The following is a 22,982-nucleotide window of genomic DNA, read 5'->3' on the forward strand; positions in this document are numbered from 1 at the left end:
GACTGCTACGGTCGCAGGTAGCCTCGGGCATGGATGTGTGTGGTTTCCTTAGGTTAGTTAGGTTTAAATAGTTCAAAGTTCTAGGGGGCTGATGACCTCAGATGTTAAGTCCTATAGCGCTCAGAGGCACTTGAACCTGACAGGCGAGATATTTTACTTGAAAGTACTTTGCCCGGTCTATGGAAGTTAGAGCCTGGCCGTGACTCGTGTTCAGGTAACCTAATGTTAAGGCACCAGCTCGCGATACCGAGGGAAATACGGGTTCGCGACCTGGTCCGGCTCAAGTTTTGACTGTCGTCATTCAGTTATACAGCTGATGATTGACCATATTTGCACCTGCGAATACATTTCATGTAGTTCGTAACAGCTTTAGTCGCCGCGGTGCCTGTTCCTTCGGACATGCATGCACCTCCGAAGGAACATTGCTTTCTAATTTGGAAAAACACAGGGACTGCATTATCGTATAGCAGCAAAGAAGGGCAGCACGTTTTGTATTATCGCGAAATACGGGAGAGAGAGTCACTGAAACGATACAGGATTTGGGGTGGACATCATTAAAACATAGGCGTTTTTCGTTGCGGGGGAACCTTCTCATGAAATTCGAGTCAACAACTTTCTCCTCCGAATGAGAGAATATTTTGTTTATATCAACCTACATGGGGAGAAACGATCATCATGATAAAATAAGGGAGATCTGAGCTGGTACGGAAAGATATAGGTGTTCGTTCTTTCCGCGCGCTATACGAGATTGGAATAATAGAGAATTGTGAAGGTGCTTCGATGAACCCTCTGCCAGAAACTTAAATGTGATTTGCAGAGTATCCTCGTAGATGCAAGGTCCACGATATTTCGGTGAATGATCGTTCCGGCTTTATCAGGTGGTGCTGATGGAATGAAGTATCTGCTAGGTGCTGCCAGTCCAGAGTTCGGCCCTCGCCAGCCCCCGCGTTGTGCTCGGTGGAGTGGGCGATGGGAATGGGCATCCGACTGTGATACCTTAGTGGCCTTCCGGCCGGCGTGTCTGTCATAACTTGCCTTCGGACTTCGCGTTCTGCTTTTATGAAGTTTAGTACCGGCTCCAGCTCGTTGGTCTGTTGGGAAGCCCGTGACCGTGTTGATTAAATTATCAGTTACACAGATTTCAATCGCTTCTTTCACAAATGGAAGCCCCCTGTTGCCAGTTGGAGCAAATTTGTGCACGGAGTAGTTCGAGGACAGATAACTGGAAAGCGCCAAAGCAAAACCTGTTCGTTTCTTTTGCAGTGTCAACGACACTTATGTCATCGGGCCATACGGACCAGAAAAACTACAGAAACTGTACAAAATTCCCTTTGAATGAAGGAAAACTTGTGTCGGACAAACGATCCGCACAGTCGAAGAGGGTCACATCCGCTTATTGCAGCCCAAAAAGTCTGCAATAGCAGAACACTGCACTCAAGTTGGACATAAAATGAATTCCCAGCAAATGAAAGTCCTGATTCTAGGTCTGTTTTTGGTAAATTGGCTCCAGTCTAGGACTTGTTTAGACCACCTACCATCTTTTATTCCAGCAACATGACCAGCCCACTGCCATTTCAATGTATTCACTATTTCCATTATGTCGGCGACCTTCGTTGTTCGTCTTATTTCAACTGCTCTGTTCCTTTTTTTGTGTGTGTGTAACCCAACGTTGATCTTTCCATTCCTCATTCCAAAAAAGACCTAGAGGAAGGCCACCAGACAGATACAGAGATATAAGGAAGGCAGTGGGATTCAATTGGCAACGGGATGTTTAGGATGGGAATAAATGGATCATCGTACTGGAATGCTTTTTTACACGCCGACTCAAAGAGGCCATATCATTAAGTGATAGAACTGGCTGCTGCTGCTGATGATGATGAATAGTCCTGACTACCGCCGATAAATGTTAAGTGTCCATATTCAAAGAGGAGATTAAAATCAGAGTGACTGGTAATTTAATCAACAGGGACACAGAATTTCTACTGAGCAAGTCATGGGAGCCAGCACTAAGCTCCATCAAAGTAGAACGTAACATCTGACGGGAGATGTGACAGGGACGACGTGTTGAGGGCGAGTGACTCTCTCCCGCCCCCTTCACAGGCACACGCCCCCCCCCCCTCCTCCTTCACTAACACCTCCACCACCGGGCACGGTGCGGGACCGGCCAGGCTCGAACTCTGGACCAGCACGCAGCAGACACGTCATTCCATCAGCATCACCTGATGATCGCGAAACGGTTATTTGCCGAAATTTCGTGAACCTTCGATGATTGAATCCAGCAGTACATCTGAGAACCCTGGAAGCAGCATGTACGCCGGTAAAGTCTCAGATCATATTCGCTTAATGTATTGCAAGATATATAGGTTGTTAGACTGTCGAGTATTTTGCGAGGTGGTACTCATCAAAATAACAAAAAGAAGCCCAATAAAAAAGGTTCTGGAATCGCATGCTTTCTCAGACGTCAACATATTTCAGTACAAGATACTCAGTTTGACATTCAATCATGACATTTATTCATAGCAAGTAATCAGTTTGCAACTTACCTGCTCTTTTCGTGTGCAGAAACGTTGTATGACTGCGATATTGTTTGTAAAAATGACTATCTCGTGTTCCGATCGTGGGTGTGACATGAACTATAGTCGATGTACAGGCTGTTTATAATTAAACATTCACTGCGTGTGCCCGAGTATGTGGAAAACTGCACCGGTGTCCAAAATAGTCGACCGCTGCGTCCGAGCGGTTCTAGGAGCTTCAGTCCGGAACTGCGCTGCTACTACGGTCGCAGGTTCGAATCCTGCCTCGGGTATCGATGTTTCTGATGTCCTTAGGTTACGTAGGTTTAAGTAGTTCTAAGTCTAGGGGACTGATGAACTCAGATGTTAAGTCCCATAGTGCTTAGAGCCATTTGACCCATTTGTCCAAAATGAAAGCAACAATCTTCTATTTACCCCTCTGGTGGCTAATTCACGATATAATTATACCAACTATCAACAGATGTCCGTACGATCGCGTTCTGCATGGAAGATGGCTTTCCGGTCAATGGACAACCACGCCGAGGATGATGTCGTGGCACGTACAAAACGGAGTAGTCCTACAGCCACAATGGCTGTGTACACAGTCGCAGAGGTGCAGTATGGCAGAAAAGACGCCTACCAGACTCTCTGCGGTGGAGGACCGCAGGCAGTCACAAACTGACGTGGCCCGATGGCTTAATGTGAATCATTCTGTTGTTAAACTTCCTGGCAGATTAAAACTGTGTGCCGGACTGAGACTCGAACTCGGGACCTTTGCCTTTCGCGGGCAAGTGCTCTACCAACTGAGCTACCCAAGCACGACTCACGCCCCGTCTTCACTTCTGCCAGTATCTCGTCTCCTACCTTCCAGACTCCGCTGCAGAGTGAAAATCTCATTCCATTTAGTTGTTTCACGGATGTGGTGACAGAGTTTATAGAGACCGAAAGTGTTTCCCGAAGACCAGGGCAGGGTCTACCTCGTCTGGCATCAAAAAGAGAGGACTGTTATTTGGATTAAGGACACGACGGTACCGCCTTTATACTGCACAGAAACTGGTGTATGATCTCGCAGCATCCACTGGACGTGTTCTATCAAGGCAAACGGTGTACAGAAGGCTTTGGCAGAGTGGTATTTATTGTCAGAGACTTGCTGTACCTGTACTTCTGACGCGTTTTCACAGAAGGGAACGTCTAGACTAGAGTCGTCAACGTGCTACATGGACGGTCGAACAGTGGGCAGATGTTCTTTTCACTCAGGAGGCGCGATTTGGTTTGGACAGTGATTCTCGACGGATTTACATGTGGAGGGAACATGGAACACAATTTCGGGACACAAACTTTATAAAAAGTGACCGATGTCGTGTAGGATAACTAATGGCGTGGGCAGGGATTATGTTGAGCACTTCTCACGAAATTGTACGGCTGAATCGAGAAGCTTTCTCACTACTGCCGGGTATCGTGGTAAAATCTTGAGATTTTGTGCTATGGGCCCAGACTTCGAACTGACGGACGACAATAGTCGATCTCATAGAGCGTGGGTGGTTGATATTTTCTTGGAAACGGAAGATATTGTACTCGTGGCGTATCCTGCATGCTTTCCCTATCACAATCCGTGGAGCATGTCTTTGATGATCTAGGGAGACGGCATCTACCAACCACTCTCCAAAACTTGCGAGCAGCTCTGCAGAAAGAATGGGCGTTGTTGCCTAAACATTCGATTGTTGACATCATTCACAGCATGCCTCGTCATTGTCAGGTCTGTATTGCTGCCTAAGGTGGTCACACCCCATACTGAAAACATTAACCAATTTTCGGAATCTGTGTGCAAATCCAAGTTGGATAAACCCGTTATACATTATACATTATACATATTCAGTTGCCTACGTTCTGTATTCTTTACATTTTTTAAACTTACTATGACCTGTTTAAACTGTTTTGCGACAAAATAAACGCAACCTTGCAAAATTTGCGTTTGTTGCTTTAAAATTTTGGACATTAGCTTATGCACCGTAGGGCTACAATTTATTTTTATTTATTTATTTGCTACTTTTTCTTAGTCTGTTGTCTGTATACGAGAAAAGACCAAATGTTGCACATGAATTGGAATGGATAAAGGACATAATATTTTACCATAATTTTAAATGTATCTTACTTTACCGTAACTAACCGAACGGGTGCCCCACTTAATAGGAATGACGTTTAGACTTCCGGCTGCAGGATTTGCGTTGTTTGTAGTGTTGGTGTCATGACCTCCCTTCAGGAGCCAGTCTTGGTGAGCAACTCAGACCCCAAGGAACGAGTACATGCATCGTGAATGGCACATATCAGCGCGACCGGTTTCGCTAACATGTGATCCCTGCTTTACGCGAGAGAGGTGTTTTGAACTCGTGGGTCACTCGGCTACCCCGTAACACATCTGCAGAAAACCGAATCATTGGCCTAGCGTTCCAAACTGCGTGGCCACCAAGATCATTAGATTTCAACCCTTGTGATTTCTAGGTGAAGGGGTTACCTGAAGGACAGGGTTTATCAAAGGTACACTAACAGTCAATGAAGGTTGAAAACGAGCATAGTGAGCGAGCTAGCCAACTTCCCATTTGATATGTTTTGGAAAACAGTGGAGCAATCTCTACAGCGGTTCCAGTTCGGCGTGGATACAGATGGTTGTAGCATAGAGCAACTTTTGTAATCTGGAAGGTAAACATGGAACGCATATAACAAAAGCTACCAGCTCATGTGGGAATTAAAATCTATTTGCTACAGTGGTTTAGTCGATATTTTTCTTCCGCATGTCCTTACAAATATTGCCACAAAGTTTCCTTGTTCTATAATCCGCTTGGTTTTCATGAGGGCTCTCTCAAGAAGCGAACGTTTAATTGCAACTATATGAAGATATACGTGGAGCTGGCTTCAATAACACACATGAATCGAATACTGTGACACAGAAAGACATAAAAACGTACTGTTCACCAAGTTGACGGAATGACTATACAAACGTTGTGCTCATAACCACACCCCAAGTTATTGCAGCCTCTCTCATGAGAAATTACTCAGATCTTTGAACGTAAACTTCGTGGGACCCATTTTTGCTGAATTTCAAAAAAATGGCTCAAATGGCTTTGAGCACTATGGGACTCAACATCTGAGGTCATCAGTCCCCTAGAACTTAGAACTACTTAAACCTAACTAACCTAAGGACGTCACACACACCCACGCCCGAGGCAGGATTCGAACCTGCGACCGCAGCGGTCGCGCGGTTCCAGACTGCAGCGCCTAGAACCGCTCGGCCATGCTGAATTTTATTTTCTTGTTTCAGTGAGTACACACCACCTCTCAAAATATTCGACATTTTCTTTTGCTACCTTTGATTTAATAATATACCGATTCTGAAGTGTCTTTAAATATTTAGCAAATGATGTATCGAGAGCTTTCCTGGAAGGCTCGGAGGTAGTACCAATATATCACGAGATCCCAATTTCTGGCAAGCTAGAGCTGAATCCCTCACGAGTGACAGTTCAATAAGAGCGGGACAACGCAGTGTCCTTTCTCCAATCGCCGCCACCTTTCCTCATGGTGCTTGGCATGTGTCCATGTTTGGCAGCTAGCCGTGATAAGAGTGCAGAGGAGAAGAAATGCTGGGTTTGGTGGAGGTGGGGTCAGTGTTAAGGGAAAACAGAGAGTGGAAGAGTGTTCAGTATGACCAGGGAGACCTCCGACTCCTGTAATGAAGGATTCCAGACTCCTCACCGAGTTTCTTAGAATGGGACCGAAAACAAACGTGGCAGTAAAGCACTTTTACTCAGGCTGAGTGGAATCGGGATACAATATCTGTAACCTTATTTTCTTGATGTACAGCAGCTGTTTCCCTTGTTTTTCATTTTAATGTCAGATTTAATTCGCTGAGGTAATATTACTTTTTTGGAGTCACTATATAGTAGGATGTCTGGATGTGTGTGCACCTTAATATTACTGTGGTGAGTATTAGATTCGTTCTAAACTGAATTCGTGCGACTTACTGACTAAACAAAAGAATACTTCTTGTGGTAAGCTACCTTTAACAATCCATTTGAATGTGCGATATTTTCGTGTAGGCCCCCGCGAGCATGCTGAAGTGCTGCAACACGACGTGGCATGGTCTCGACTAATGTCTGAACTAGTGCTGGAGGAATCGACACTATGAAACATGCAGGGCTGTCCATAAATCAGTAAGAGTACGAGGGGGTGAATATCTCTTCTGGACAGCAAGTTGCAAGATATCGCTGATATGCTCAATACTGTTCATGTGTGGGGAGTCAAGTGGCCAACGGAAGTGATTAAACTCAAAAGAGTGTTCCTGGAGCCACAATGCACAATGAACATGAATGCCTGCAGGTGTTGAGATAGGATGCTTTACGTACGTGTCACCTCTCAGAGTCGTACCTAGGACCATCAGGAATCCCATATCACTCCAACTGCACGCGCCCCACACCACTACAGAGCCTCCACGAGTTTCAACAGTCCCCTGCTGACATGCAGGATCCATGGATTTATGAGGTTGTCTCCTTACCCGTACACGTCCATCCGCTAGAATTTGAAACGGTACTCGTCCGACCAGGCAACATGTTTCCAGTCATCAACAGTACGATGTCGGTGTTAACGGGCCCAATCGAGGAGTAAAGCTTTCTGTCATGCAGTCAACAAGGGTACATGAGTGGGACTTTGGCTCCGAAAGCCTAAATCGATGATGTTTCGTTGAATGGTTCGACGCTGACACTTGTTTATGGCCCAGCATTCAAATCTATAGCAAGTTGCGGAAGGATTGCACTTCTGTGACGTTTAACGATTCTCGTCAATCTTCGTTGGTCCCGTTCTTACATTATCCTTTGCTGGGTGCTGCGATTTCGGAGACTTTGTGTTTTACCTGATATTCATGGTACACTCGTGAAATGGTCGTTCCAGAAAGACCTCACTTTATCGCTACCTCGGAGATGCTGTGCTCCGCCGGCCGGGGTGGCCGAGCTGTTCTAGGAGCTACAGTCTGGAGCCGCGCGACCGCTACGGTCGCAGGTTCGAATCCTGCCTCGGGCATGGATGTGTGTGATGTCCTTAGGTTAGTTAGGTTTAATTAGTTCTAAGCTCTAGGGGACTGATGAACTTAGAAGTTAAGTCCCATAGTGCTCAGAGCCATTTAAACCTTTTTTTTTTTTTTTTTTTTTTTTTTTTTTTTTTTTTTTTTTTTTTTTTTTTTTTTTGCTGTGCTCAATCGCTCGTACGCCGTGTACAGCACCACGTTCAAACTCACTTAAAATCTCGATAACGTGCCATTGTAGCAGCATTAACCGATCTAACAACTGCACTAGATACTTGTTGTCTTATATAGGTGTTGCCGACCGCAGCACCGTATTCTGCCTGTTTACATACGCATGCCTACACCAATTTCTTTGGCGCTTCAGCGTATATAGTTTTCAGGTTATGTAGGCAGGTTGGTTAAAGTTCTGGTGGCATTTGATATTTAAAATGGACGTGATAGTTTCATTTCTCTCTCTTAATTAGTTTTGTAAATAATTCGTGATTTATTTGACAGTGGTAGTGGTATTACTTTACCAAGGTTGGCTTCGACCAGGAATCCGTTAGTTCTTGAAATTAAAACGTTTTCTATAGTCACCTTTTTGTGTTAAATTAATCTTGTGGTGAAAACGTGGCAGGTTTCACTTAACTGTTTGCACATTGTATTTATGTTTCTAATAAGTAAATGAGATTATTTTCGTTTTATGTTGATGTTGTGGTCTTCAGTCCTGAGACTGGTTTGATGCAGCTCTCCATGCTACTCTATCCTGTGCAAGCTTCTTCATCTCCCAGCACCTACTGCAACCTACATCCTTCTGAATCTGCTTAGTGTATTCATCTCTTGGTCTCCCTCTACGATTTTTACCCTCCACGCTGCCCTCCAATACTAAATTGGTGATCCCTTGATGCCTCAAAACATGTCCTACCAACCGATCCCTTCTTCTAGTCAAGTTGTGCCATAAACGTATCCCCAATCCTATTCAATACCTCCTCATTAGTTACGTGATCTACCCACCTTATCTTCAGCATTCTTCTGTAGCACCACATTTCGAAAGCTTCTATTCTCATCTTGTCCAAACTGGTTATCGTCCATGTTTCACTTCCATACATGGTTACACTCCATACAAATACTTTCAGAAAGACTTCCTGACACTTAAATCTATACTCGATGTTAACAAATTTCTCTTCTTCAGAAACGATTTCCTTGTCATTGCCAGTCTACATTTTATATCCTCTCTACTTCGACCATCATCAGTTATTTTACTCCCTAAATAGCAAAACTCCTTTACTGCTTTAAGTGTCTCATTTCCTAATCTAATCCCCTCAGCATCACCCGATTTAATTTGACTACATTCCATTATCCTCGTTTTGCTTTTGTTGATGTTCATCTTATATCCTCCTTTCAAGACACTGTCCATTCCGTTCAACTGCTCTTCCAAGTCCTTTGCTGTCTCTGACAGAATTACAATGTCATCGGCGAACCTCAAAGTTTTTACATCTTCTCCATGAATTTTAATACCTACTCCGAATTTTTCTTTTGTTTCCTTTACTGCTTGCTCAATATACAGATTGAATAACATCGGGGAGAGGCTACAACCCTGTCTCACTCCTTTCGCAACCACTGCTTCTCTTTCATGCCCCTCGACTCTTATAAGTGCCACCTGGTTTCTGTACAAATTGTAAATAGCCTTTCGCTCCCTGTATTTTACCCCTGCCACCTTCAGAACTTGAAAGAGAGTATTCCAGTTAACGTTGTCAAAAGCTTTCTCTAAGTCTACAAATGCTAGAAACGTAGGTTTGCCTTTTCTTAATCTTTCTTCTAAGATAAGTCGTAATGTTAGTATTGCCTCACGTGTTCCAACATTTCTACGGAATCCAAACTGATCTTCCCCGAGGTCCTCTTCTACCAGTTTTTCCATTCGTCTGTAAAGAATTCGCGTTAGTATTTTGCAGCCGTGACTTATTAAACTGATAGTTCGGTAATTTTCACATCTGTCAACACCTGCTTTCTTTGGGATTGGAATTATTATTTTCTTCTTGAAGTCTGTGGGTATTTCGCCTGTCTCATACATCTTGCACACCAGATGGTAGAGTTTTGCCAGGACTGGCTCTCCCAAGGCCATCAGTAGTTCTAATGGAATGTTGTCTACTCCCGGGGCCTTGTTTCGACTCAGGTCTTTCAGTGCTCTGTCAAACTCTTCACGCAGTATCTTATCTCCCATTTCATCTTCATCTACATCCTCTTCCATTTCCGTAATATTGTCCTCAAGTACATCGCCCTTGTATAAACCCTCTATATACTCCTTCCACCTTTCTGCCTTCCCTTCTTTGCTTAGAACTGGGTTGCCATCTGAGCTCTTGATATTCATACAAGTGGTTCTCTTCTCTCCAAAGGTCTCTTTAATTTTCCTGTAGGCAGTATCTATCTTACCCCTAGTGAGACAAGCCTCTACATCCTTACATTTGTCCTCTAGCCACCCCTGCTTAGCCATTTTGCACTTCCTGTCGATCTCATTTTTGAGACGTTTGTATTCCTTTTTGCCTGCTTCATTTACTGCATTTTTATATTTCCTCCTTTCATCAATTAAATTCAATATTTCTTCTGTTACCCAAGGATTTCTATTAGCCCTCGTCTTTTTACCTACTTGATCCTCTGCTGCCTTCACTACTTCATCTCTCAGAGCTACCCATTCTTCTTCTACTGTATTTCTTTCCCCCATTCCTGTCAATTGTTCCCTTATGCTCTCCCTGAAACTCTCTACAACCTCTGGTTCTTTCAGTTTATCCAGGTCCCATCTGCTTAAATTCCCGCCTTTTTGCAGTTTCTTCAGTTTCAATCTGCAGTTCATAACCAATAGATTGTGGTCAGAATCCACATCTGCCCCTGGAAATGTCTTACAATTTAAAACCTGGTTCCTAAATCTCTGTCTTACCATTATGTAATCTATCTGATACCTTTTAGTATCTCCAGGCTTCTTCCAGGTATACAACCTTCTTTCATGATTCTTGAACCAAGTGTTAGCTATGATTAAGTTATGCTCTGTGCAAAATTCTACAAGGCGGCTTCCTCTTTCATTTCTTCCCCCCAATCCATATCCACCTACTATGTTTCCTTCTCTCCCTTTTCCTACTGACGAATTCCAGTCACCCATGACTATTAAATTTTCGTCTCCCTTCACTACCTGAATAATTTCTTTTATCTTGTCATACATTTCATCAATTTTTTCATCATCTGCAGAGCTAGTTGGCATATAAACTTGTACTACTGTAGTAGGCATGGGCTTTGTGTCTATCTTGGCCACAATAATGCGTTCACTATGCTGTTTGTAATAGCTAACCCGCACTCCTATTTTTTTATTCATTATTAGACCTACTCCTGCATTACCCCTATTTGATTTTGTATTTATAACCCTGTAATCACCTGACCAAAAGTCTTGTTCCTCCTGCCACCGAACGTCACTAATTCCCACTATATCTAACTTCAACCTATCCATTTCCCTTTTTAAATTTTCTAACCTACCTGCCCGATTGAGGGATCTGACATTCCACGCTCCGATCCGTAGAACGCCAATTTTCTTTCTCCTGATAACGACGTCCTCTTGGGTAGTCCCCGCCCGGAGATCCGAATGGGGGACTATTTTACCTCCGGAATATTTTACCCAAGAGGACGCCATCATCATTTAATCATACAGTAAAGCTGCATGTCCTCGGGAAAAATTACGGCTGTAGTTTCCCCTTGCTTTCAGCCGTTTTCGTTTTATAAGGAAGACGTATTTGGCAGCTAACATATGATTAAAATAAAAATAATAACCAGGCACCACTGAGTAATGAACTACAGTGTCAGTCACTAAGTTCGACACCTTTAAGGTCAGACTTGCTGTACAAAATCTGCCAGCGCTAGTCGCTGCGATTTGCATGGCTCGTAGCTTTGCTGCCGCAAGCACTCTGTTAACAGTTCAGTAAGTCAGTGCCGACGCCATCTGGATGTTCTGTGTCTCCGTGCGATATTGTGTGGATCCAGCTTTCCGTGGATCGGCGCACTGACCTGTGTTTAGTATCAATCGAAAATCAGGACTACGGCCCTATACCCGGGCCGCTGAAACATTGCACTTGACGTTTGCGTATGAAGTTGGCAGCGTAACAGAGTAACAAGTGAAGAGCGATAGGCGCTAGGCGTTCAGCGTGGGGCGCCAGCCAATCACAGCGCAGTGAGCACTGCTGTTACTCACGTGCTGTGACGTCAAAGTTCACGCGTTGCCGGCTTTGTTTAGTAAATGTGTATACAACGTGAATTGTATGTTGTTTACCGCGTGGTTTCGTTGTACTGTGTGCTATATCGTTGTGACTTTTGTTACGTTGTGAGTGTACATACTTGGAAAATGCCACCGAAAAGACTTCGTTCACCTAGTGACAATCCTTTGCGTCGAGGGGTGCCGCTAAACAGCCAGGCACTGGAGTTACTACGCAGAACTCGTGAGTTTTACGAGCAGGAGAAAAACTACGTAAGCATTCATGGACAGCCATCAATTCCTACCGACAAAGTGGTGGAACGTACGTCGAAAACTCTTGGTATTAGTGCAAGAACCGTAGTAAGTAAGGGAGTATTACTACAAAACTTGGAAGGTACTGACGTGTGCCGTAATGATTTTGAGCTGTCTGGATCAAATAATACATTTTTATCAACCCCGGGAAAGAAGAAAAAGCGGCCTAGTCCTATCACAGATTCATATACTTTCCAGACTGATGCAATTCGTAGGCATGTTTATGCTTACTACAGCAGAAAAGAGTATCCGACTGTAGCTAAGTTATTAATCTCTTTAAATGAAAGTGAACTCTTCAGGGGTGGTAAAACATCACTAAAAATTGTGGTAAAATATGGGTTTCCGTTACAAAACGCTAGACGGACGCAAAGTACTGTTAGAGAGGGCACATATTGTTACCGCTCGTAGCATTTTCTTGCACAAAATTGTGGGCAGAGACATTCATTCCATAATTTGGCTAGACGAAACGTGGGTTAATGCCGGGGAAGCTGTCAGTAAATGTTGGACGGATAACACACCCAGCAGTAGCGGCCATCAGCCGACGGGAAGAGGAGCTAGATTAATTGTGGTCCATGCAGTCTCCTCCAGTGGTTTTGTCCCTGACGCACTTTTAGTTTTTAGATAAAAAATGACTGGTGATTACCATGAAGATATGGATCACACAATATTTGTTGAGTGGTTCAGGAACCATTTAAAACAATTTCCTGTCCCTACAATAATTGTAATGGACAATGCTTCATATCATTCGGTGATACAGAACAAAGCCCCAACCACAAATGATCGGAAAGAAGTTATGGTGCAGTGGTTACAGGCTCGAAATATTGCAGCGGATACGAGTATGACAAAGGTTCTGTTATATTCTCTTGTTAAAGAAAATAAGCCTACGACACCTACATATGTAGTTGACGAAATTGCCAAGGAGCGGGGTCATACTGTAATAAGGCTGCCACCATATCACTGCCATTTCAACCCTATTGAGTTAATATGGAGTTGTGTAAAAATGTATGTAAGGAACAAGAACAAGTCCTTTACAATAACAGAGGTGGAAAAGCTGTTGCGTGAAGCTCTTGTGACTGTGGATGCAGCCTCATGGAGAAAAAGAGTAGAGGACGTCGAGAAGCTTATACGAGCAACACAGACAATAGAAGGCATTATCAGTGGCCATGAACAATTAATGATTTGTCTTGCTGATGACGACGATGAAGACGGTTTTGACGATGAATCGGACAACAGTGACGATGGCGAGCTGGATGGAATTGCGCCATTATCGCTGTAAATTGGTGAGTGAAAAATTACTAATATTCGTTATTTATTGCAATCTCGGTTATTAATTACCTTTGTACACTACGTACATTATTGATTTTAAAGTACCAGTCGTCATATGCTTGTGTTTTGTATTTCTTTGCTCCGTTATCGAAAGGGTGCGCATTGTTATGCTTTTACGTGCATTATTATACGGTTGTTTACTTTCTGTCATTGTAGTACAACTAAAAAAGAGTTTTTATATACACTGTAATTGCTCAATCGCTTGCATTTACGAGACAGGACGGAAAACAATCGTCTGCTGTGTGTATAGAGGCTGCTGTTGCAACATCGCTATTACAATATAGCCAACCTAACTCTACAAAAAGCGAACTGTCAAGTGCAATGTTTCGCCGGCGGGGGTATAGGTATGATTCTGGTTCAATTGCTGACGAGAAGTGTGAAAAGACGCAACCTCAGCAGAATCTCCACATATGACTCTAAGTGTGATTGAAGTTCAATAGCCAACGAGAAGAGTGAAAAAGACAGCACCATCAGCAGAATCTCTACAATTGTAGGTAGCAATCCTACGGGAAATTATTAATTCCGAGAGTTTTATAAAGTGCCTGCGAGAATTTGACGTTCCGTGCTGCGGACGCATGTCTCTGGAATAAGTAACCAAACATGTAATTGGAGGACTCGGTGTGAAGCGATTACAGAGATCGGGCATGTTTTATGTTAGAGAGATTTTGCTATTGTTATGCGACGCTACTAAGCTCCATTGTGAATGTTTACTTAGTCGATGACACAATAAACAAATTCAAGAAAATAATACGCATTCAAGGTGTGTATTTAACAATTTACGAAAGATTTGACAAAAATTCTTCAAATGTCACGTAACGTAGAGCGATCGGAGGTGCAGTGTGGAACGATACTGCGAGGCTGCATCTTTACAATGTCAATATTTTTGGACAGAATATATCAGAAGCAACAAACTTTTCGTTGATAAACAAATTAGACACATCAATTCATATGCATCATACAACATAGCACCTAGTTGTGCCGACTGATCTTCGTAGCGAAATATACATTTTAGGGATTTCAGGTGGAGCAGCTCCGACGAGGCGTATCTGCGCGATCGACGCTGCGGGACATACATCTAGCTCTCCTGTGGTATTTAAAACCCAAGACTTATATTCCTGGCCGGCCGGAGTGGACGAGCGGTTCTAGGCGCTTCAGTCTGGAACCGCGCGACCGCTACTGTCGCAGGTTTGAATCCTGCCTCGGGCATGGACGTGTGTGATGTCCTTAGGTTAGTTAGGTGTAAGTAGTTCTAACTTCTAGGGGGCTGATGACTTCCGACGTTAAGTCCCATTGTGCTCAGAGCCATTTGAACCACTTTGAACACTTATTCTTAAGCATTTTAAAAGACTGAAGATAAAACCTAAGTGAAACCACTGAAAATCATAACTGAAAATACCAAAAATTAATAAGGGCAGAGAATTTTCTTCAACAAAATTTCTTAAATAAATTGATTAATTAATTAAAATATAATAAGACACGTATTTTGATTCTACAAGCAAGGTGTATAATTGAGAACAGAAATAACGGATTATGACGCTTTTGACAAATACTGAGTGGGTAGAGCCGTACTTCAAAACTACGACACAGGAGAGTATCCGACGGCTAGATAAATGCAGAGTGACTTCCGTGAAAGAATGAATTATTCTGGCTACTAGACCTCTGCTCATGATTTTGTCCGTTACTTGGTTTCCGACTCAGAAGGTACAAAGGTGGACAGAGACATCCGTTCATTTTCTTCTCCGCTGACACGGTTTCTGAATCAGAAGGTATAAAGAGGGACAAAAATTTTTAACAGTATGCAAAGACACAGCAGCAGCAAAAATGACGTTTTGTGTAAAACTGACTTCCTCCTTGCTGAGGGCAATAGTCTACTTGTATATTTCGATAAAACTTAGGTTTCACAAGATCACGCACAAAAACATATTTTTGTCGACTTCAACGGAAATATCTGCCTGCAAGTACCTGCAGTTACTTTTATATAGCGCATATCGGTGACTTGGGTGAAAAGTATTGTTGCGTCAGCAGCTCGTGGTCTCACGGTCGCGTCTTCGCTTCCCGAACACGGGATCCCGGGTTCGATTCCCGGCGGGGTCAGGGATTTTCATCTGCCTCGAGATGATTGGGTTTTTGTGTTGTCCTCCTCATCATCATCATCATTCATGAAAGAGGCGAGATTGGGCTGAGCAAAGGTTGGGAATTTGTACGGGCGCTGATAACTGCGCAGTTGGGCGCCCCACAAACCAAACATCATCATCATCATGGGTATTGTGACGAAGCGCCATTAAGAGCTGGAAATAAAAATTTTCCGGGGGGGGGGGGGGGGGGGGTGTAGGGAATATTCTCGGTCGTATTTAGGCGAGCAGTTGGATTTAAATTACAAACATAAAATACATTCAAGTACCCGCGCGCTGTCGAGCACAGAGCCTCTGGTAAGTAAAATGCCTTCATACGTGTCAGGGTATAACAATGATGTCTCAGATGTTACCAAAACAGTTTCATAGAGCCTTAATCACATTCTTGCTCGAAGTTTCCACGGGGTCCAATTAAACTTAAATTCACCAGTGATGACAACTTTCTTTACCTTTTATGGTATTTTATTTTTTATCTCGTGATAACTATCATTTTTCACCATAAAATATGCATCATATGCGTCCATAAACTTTGAGTATGTTTATATATTATTTTCAGTACTAATATGTCAGTGCTTCTGTTCTCTTCTACAGATTGAAGTAAAAAATTATTTTCTTCAGAATATCTAGTAGCGTTAAGTTTTAATTTTTTTCCGCAGCAGCTGGCAGGAATATCATTGTAGAAAGCACTCCATGATGTTCTAGACTAAAAATATAGAGTTCCCTAATACACTTTTAGTTAGTTTAACTAACATTAGAAATTATCACTAACTGGTAATACTTCAGGACGGTGAGATGACCTTCAAGTGACTGTTTTCGTGACGGCCGCTTATAGTATATTTAGCTGATTTGCAAAAGAGTATAGTGAATAACACCAATGAATGATTGAGGTTCGCTATGTGAATGACAATTCATTTGACGAATTTCCTCACTAGCTTGAAATATAAAACGTTTATACGGTTTGAAAATTTATTCCGGAATTAATGTGTAGATTTTTGATCTACATCTACATCTACATCTATACTCCGCGAGCCACCTTACGGTGTGTGGCGGAGGGTACTCATTGTACCACTATCTGATCCCCCCTTCCCTGTTCCATTCACGAATTGTGCGTGGGAAGAACGACTGCTTGTAAGTCTCCGTATTTGCTCTAATTTCTCGGATCTTTTCGTTGTGATCATTACGCGAGATATATGTGGGCGGTAGTAATATGTTGCCCATCTCTTCCCGGAATGTGCTCTCTCGTAATTTCGATAATAAACCTCTCCGTATCGCGTAACGCCTTTCTTGAAGTGTCCGCCACTGGAGCTTGTTCAGCATCTCCGTAACGCTCTCGCGCTGACTAAATGTCCCCATGACGAATCGCGCTGCTTTTCGCTGGATCATGTCTATCTCTTCTATTAATCCAACCTGTTAAGGGTCCCATACTGATGAGCAATACTCAAGAATCGGACGAACAAGCGTTTTGTAAGCTACTTCTTTCGTCGATGAGTCACATTTTCTTAGAATTCTTCCTATGAATCTCAACCTGGCGCCTGCTTTTCCCACTATTTGTTTGATGTGATCATTCCACTTCAGATCGCTCCGGATAGTAACTCCTAAGTATTTTACGGTCGTTACCGCTTCCAATGACCTACCACCTATGGCATAATCGTACTGGAATGGATTTCTGCCCCTATGTATGCGCATTATATTACATTTATCTACGTTTAGGGAAAGCTGCCAGCTGTCGCACCATGCATTAATCCTCTGCAGGTCCTCCTGGAGTACGTACGAGTCTTCTGATGTTGCTACTTTCTTGTAGACAACCGTGTCATCTGCAAATAGCCTCACGGAGCTACCGATGTTGTAAACTAAGTCATTTATGTATATTGTAAACAATAAAGGTCCTATCACGCTTCCCTGCGGTACTCCCGCAATTACCTCTACATCTGCAGATTTTGAACCGTTAAGAATGACATGTTGTGTTCTTTCTTCTAGGAAATCCTGAATCCAATCACAAACCTGGTCCGATATTCCGTAAGCTCGTATTTTTTTCACTAAACGTAAGTGCGGAACCGTATCAAATGCCTTCCTGAAGTCCAGGAATACGGCATCAATCTGCTCGCCAGTGTCTACGGCACTGTGAATTTCTTGGGCAAATAGGGCGAGCTGAGTTTCACATGATCTCTGTTTGCGGAATCCATGTTGGTTATGATGAAGGAGATTTGTATTATCTAAGAACGTCATAATACGAGAACACACAACATGTTCCATTATTCTACAACAGATTGACGTAAGCGAAATAGGCCTATAATTATTCGCATCTGATTTATGACCCTTCTTGAAAATGGGAACGACCTGCGCTTTCTTCCAGTCGCTAGGTACTTTACGTTCTTCCAGCGATCTACGATAAATTGCTGATAGAATGGGGGCAAGTTCTTTAGCATAATCACTGTAGAATCTTAAGGGTATCTCGTCTGGTCCGGATGCTTTTCCGCTACTAAGTGATAGCAGTTGTTTTTCAATTCCGATATCGTTTATTTCAATATTTTCCATTTTGGCGTCCGTGCGACGGCTGAAGTCAGGGACCGTGTTACGATTTTCCGCAGTGAAACAGTTTCGGAACACTGAATTCAGTATTTCTGCCTTTCTTCGGTCGTCCTCTGTTTCGGTGCCATCGTGGTCAACGAGTGACTGAATAGGGGATTTAGATCCGCTTACCGATTTTACATATGACCAAAACTTTTTAGGGTTCTTGTTTAGATTGTTTGCCAATGTTTTATGTTCGAATTCGTTGAATGCTTCTCTCATTGCTCTCTTTACGCTCTTTTTCGCTTCGTTCAGCTTTTCCTTATCAGCTATGATTCGACTACTCTTAAACCTATGATGAAGCTTTCTTTGTTTCCGTAGTACCTTTCGTACATGATTGTTATACCACGGTGGATCTTTCCCCTCGCTTTGGACCTTAGTCGGTACGAACTTATCTAAGGCGTACTGGACGATGTTTCTGAATTTTTTCCATTTTTGTTCCACATCCTCTTCCTCAGAAATGAACGTTTGATGGTGGTCACTCAGATATTCTGCGATTTGTGCCCTATCACTCTTGTTAAGCAAATATATTTTCCTTCCTTTCTTGGCATTTCTTATTACACTTGTAGTCATTGATGCAACCACTGACTTATGATCACTGATACCCTCTTCTACATTCACGGAGTCGAAAAGTTCCGGTCTATTTGTTGCTATGAGGTCTAAAACGTTAACTTCACGAGTTGGTTCTCTAACTATCTGCTCGAAGTAATTTTCGGACAAGGCAGTCAGGATAATGTCACAAGAGTCTCTGTCCCTGGCTCCAGTTCTCATTGTGTGACTATCCCATTCTATACCTGGTAGATTGAAGTCTCCCCCTATTACAATAGTATGATCACGAAACTTCTTCACGACGTTCTGCAGGTTCTCTCTGAGGCGCTCAACTACTACGGTTGCTGATGCAGGTGGTCTATAGAAGCATCCGACTATCATATCTGACCCACCTTTGATACTTAACTTAACCCAGATTATTTCACATTCGCATTCGCTAATAACTTCACTGGATATTATTGAATTCTTTACTGCTATAAATACTCCTCCACCATTGGCGTTTATCCTATCCTTGCGGTATATATTCCATTCTGTGTCTAGGATTTCGTTACTGTTCACTTCCGGTTTTAACCAACTTTCCGTTCCTAATACTATATGCGCACTATTTCCTTCAATAAGAGATACTAATTCAGGAACCTTGCCCTGGATACTCCTGCAGTTTACCAATATTACGTTAACTTGTCCTGTTTTTGGTCTCTGAGGACGGACGTTCTTTATCAACGATGATAATGTCCTCTCTGGTAAGCCGTCAGGTATTTTATCGTTTCGCCCAAGGGGGGGTCCCTCTAACCTAAAAAACCCCCGTGTGCACGCCACACGTACTCTGCTACCCTAGTAGCTGCTTCCGGTGTGCAGTTAAAGTAACATATAGCTACGTATTTCCTTTCACTACAGCCTGTGGTCCAAATGATGTTAGATTTGTCTCGTATTTTCATATTCGAACGATAATGTAAATCGTATTCCTTCCACTATACTCCATACACGGTACTATTAGTAATTTACCTCTGCGGTGTTACTAGCAATTCTGTTAGCCTGTGTCAGTACCTGAGAGGAGGGTATTCGACCAACAGACTGATTTGTTTCCCAATGCGCAGCATTAAATATAACAAATAGTAATAATCGGGGATGGCTGATGGGACACACAAGCCGTCAAGTAATATTTAATGTAGAAAGAGTGTGACAGTAGTAGAGTGAAGGTAATGTGACGGAACTTCAAATGTGAAGAATACACAGAAATTTCTACAAATATGTGTAACCGAAACAGTGAAGCCAAAAAATACACTGCCGGTCATTAAAATTGCTACACCACGAAGATGACGTGGTACAGACGCGACATTTAACCGAAATGAAGAAGATGCTGTGATATGCAAATGATTAGCTTTACAGAGCATTCACACAAGGTTGACGCCGGTGGCGACACCTACAACGTGCTGACATGAGAAAAGTTTCCAACCGATTTATCATACACAAACAGCAGTTGACCGGCGTTGCGTGGTGAAACGTTGTTGTGTTGCCTCGTGTAAGGAGGAGAAATGCGTACCATCACGTTTCCGACTTCGATAAAGGTCGGATTGTAGCCTCTCGCGATTGCGGTTTATCGTATCGCGACAATGCTGCTCGCGTTGGTCGAGATCCAATGACTGTTAGCAGAATAAGGAATGGGTGGGTTCAGGAGGGTAATACGGAACGCCGTACTGGAACCCAACGGCTTCGTATCAGTAGCAGTCAAGATTAGAGGCATCTTATCCGCATGCCTGCAACGGATCGTGCAGCCACGTCTCGATCCGTGAGTCAACAGATGGGGACGTTTGCAAGACAACAACCATCTGCACGAACAGTTCGACAACGTTTGCAGCAGCATGGACTATCAGCTTTTACCCTTGACGCTGCATCATAGACAGAAGCGCCTGCGATGGTGTACTCAACGACGTACCTGGGTGCACGAGTGGCAAAACGTCATTTTTTCGTATGGATCCAGGTTCAGTTTACAGCATCGTGATGGTCGCATCCGTGTTTGGCGACGTCGCGGTAACCGCACATTGGAAGCGTGTATTCGTCATCACCATACTTGCGTATCACCCGACATGATGGTATGGGGTGCCATTGGTTACACATCTCGGTCACCTCTTGTTCGCATTGACGGCACTTTGAACTTGAGATGTGTTACTACCCGTAGCTCTACCTTTCATTCGATCCTTGCGGAACCCTACATTTCAGCAGGATAACGCACGACCGCATGTTGCAGGTCCTGTACGGGCCTTTCTGGGTACAGAAAATGTTCGACTGTTGCCCTGGCCAGCACATTCTCCAGATCTCTCACCTACTGAAGACGTCTGGTCAATGGTGGCCGAGCAACTGGCTCGACACAATACGCCAGTCACTTCTCTTGATGAACTATGGTATCGTGTTGAAGCTGCATGGGCAGCTGTACCTGTACACGGCATCCAAGCTCTGTTTGACTCAATGCCCAGGCGTATCAAGGCCGTTATTACAGCCAGAGGTGGTTGTTCTGGATACTGATTTCTCAGGATCTATGCACCCAAATTGCGCGAAAATGTAATCACATGTCAGTTCTAGTATAATATATTTGCTCAATGGATACCCGTTTATCATCTGCATTTCTTCTTGGTGTAGCAGTTTTAATGGCGAGTAGTGTACTTTTGTTTTATACGTGGCCCGAACATCATGGTTGGAAGTTAAATAAGTATTGCCAGTGCGCCGAGGAGAATTGTGCCAAGCCAGGATTCAAATGGTTAGTGAAGTGTAAAGAGGTTTCACTGTGGGAGATCAGGGTTTACACTGTCGTGAGGTTTATATGGGTGGCAAGCGGGATAGGTATTAGAATGCTGTCCGGTACTTAGGATCCTACATTCGTGCTTTGTCTGTATATGCCCAGGGCGGAACCCATAATGAGACTCGTGTTGCTAGTATTCGAAATGACAGAAACTGATTTTGATGACGTTCAGTTTATTTAACCCACCTTTCGTTTTCTACTATTAAGTAATTTCTAGGTTGAAGGACCTCGCGGAAAGTAAGGTGTTACTTGCAAAGAAAAGCATCCTCGTAGTCAGCACTAGGCGAATCCACCCCATATGAACATAGTAAGTTCTTCATAATAAGGCAGTCGGACTATATGCGGTGGCTTTAAATAAAAATAACTGTACTTGAACATGTAACGGGAACCGCTACCAATTACAATCACACAATAAAAGGAATATAAGCGAAGTGTAAAGAGGTTTCACTGTGGGCGATCAGGGTTCAGACTATTTGAGGCTTATGTGGGAAAACATAGCTGCTCGCCACTCGGCTGACATCCCGTGAAGATTTCATATATAGCTGCAAGTACTTCTCGGGGCTTCACTACTCTCGAAAGACGCGGAAGAAGGATAAGAAAACTTTATTTTTGTGTGGTAGGCTCTACTGCTGAACAGATTGTTCGTGAACTGAAACATAATTTCTACGTGACATATGTTCTTCATTTCACATTGTCATTATTGTAGTAACAGTGTCTGTAGCAACAGTGTCTGGCAAACTACATTTTTTATCTTTTTTTGTTCCAAAAGTTTCCTTGTGAAAGCATGTGGTCGAACCTATTTTTCTGTAGTTGATACGTTGTTTATGCGACTATTTCTTTTCCAATACATTAGTGAGAAACTGTTGATTCTGAACATCTGTATTTGTCGAATTAATTACTGTTCACATTGGCATAACTTGTTCATATTAATTTTCCCAAACTAACTGTAGCTTGATAGTTACGCGAGATATCCATTTGCGCACAGGCTTCAGCTATTGAACTGCACCTACTCTACTTCGCACTGCTCTTTCAGACTGGAGACCTCAGCGCTACCGTTTTCCCCTCCCCTTCCCCCACTGTACAGTCAAGGGGCCAACTTATTTCGTGCTCACTCTAATTAAATAGTCTAATTCATTCATCTTGAGGTCTGAGTTATGAGTTGTAAATCATACAGGATTCATTAACACGAATTATTGTTCTCTACGGCTAGAAATATTCTTTTGGCTGCAGTCATACCTTAGAGATTCAAATTGCAGTTTCTTTCATCTTAGATCGCGAATGCAACGAAGGTTCTTACAGAAACAAACTAACAGCAGGTATTTCCTACACTGTGTTTTGAAGCTGGAAAGGAAACTGCTGACATAGCTATCCACTCCAGATGGATCAGCGATGATAATAATAATAATACTAATAATAATAATAATTCGCATCAACAGATAAACTACGTGAATCATGAACTGGAAAAATGGTTCAAATGGCTCTGAGCACTATGGGACTCAACTGCTGAGGTCAT

The sequence above is a fragment of the Schistocerca americana genome, chromosome 4 (assembly GCF_021461395.2).
Source record: "Schistocerca americana isolate TAMUIC-IGC-003095 chromosome 4, iqSchAmer2.1, whole genome shotgun sequence".
NCBI lineage: Eukaryota > Metazoa > Arthropoda > Insecta > Orthoptera > Acrididae > Schistocerca > Schistocerca americana.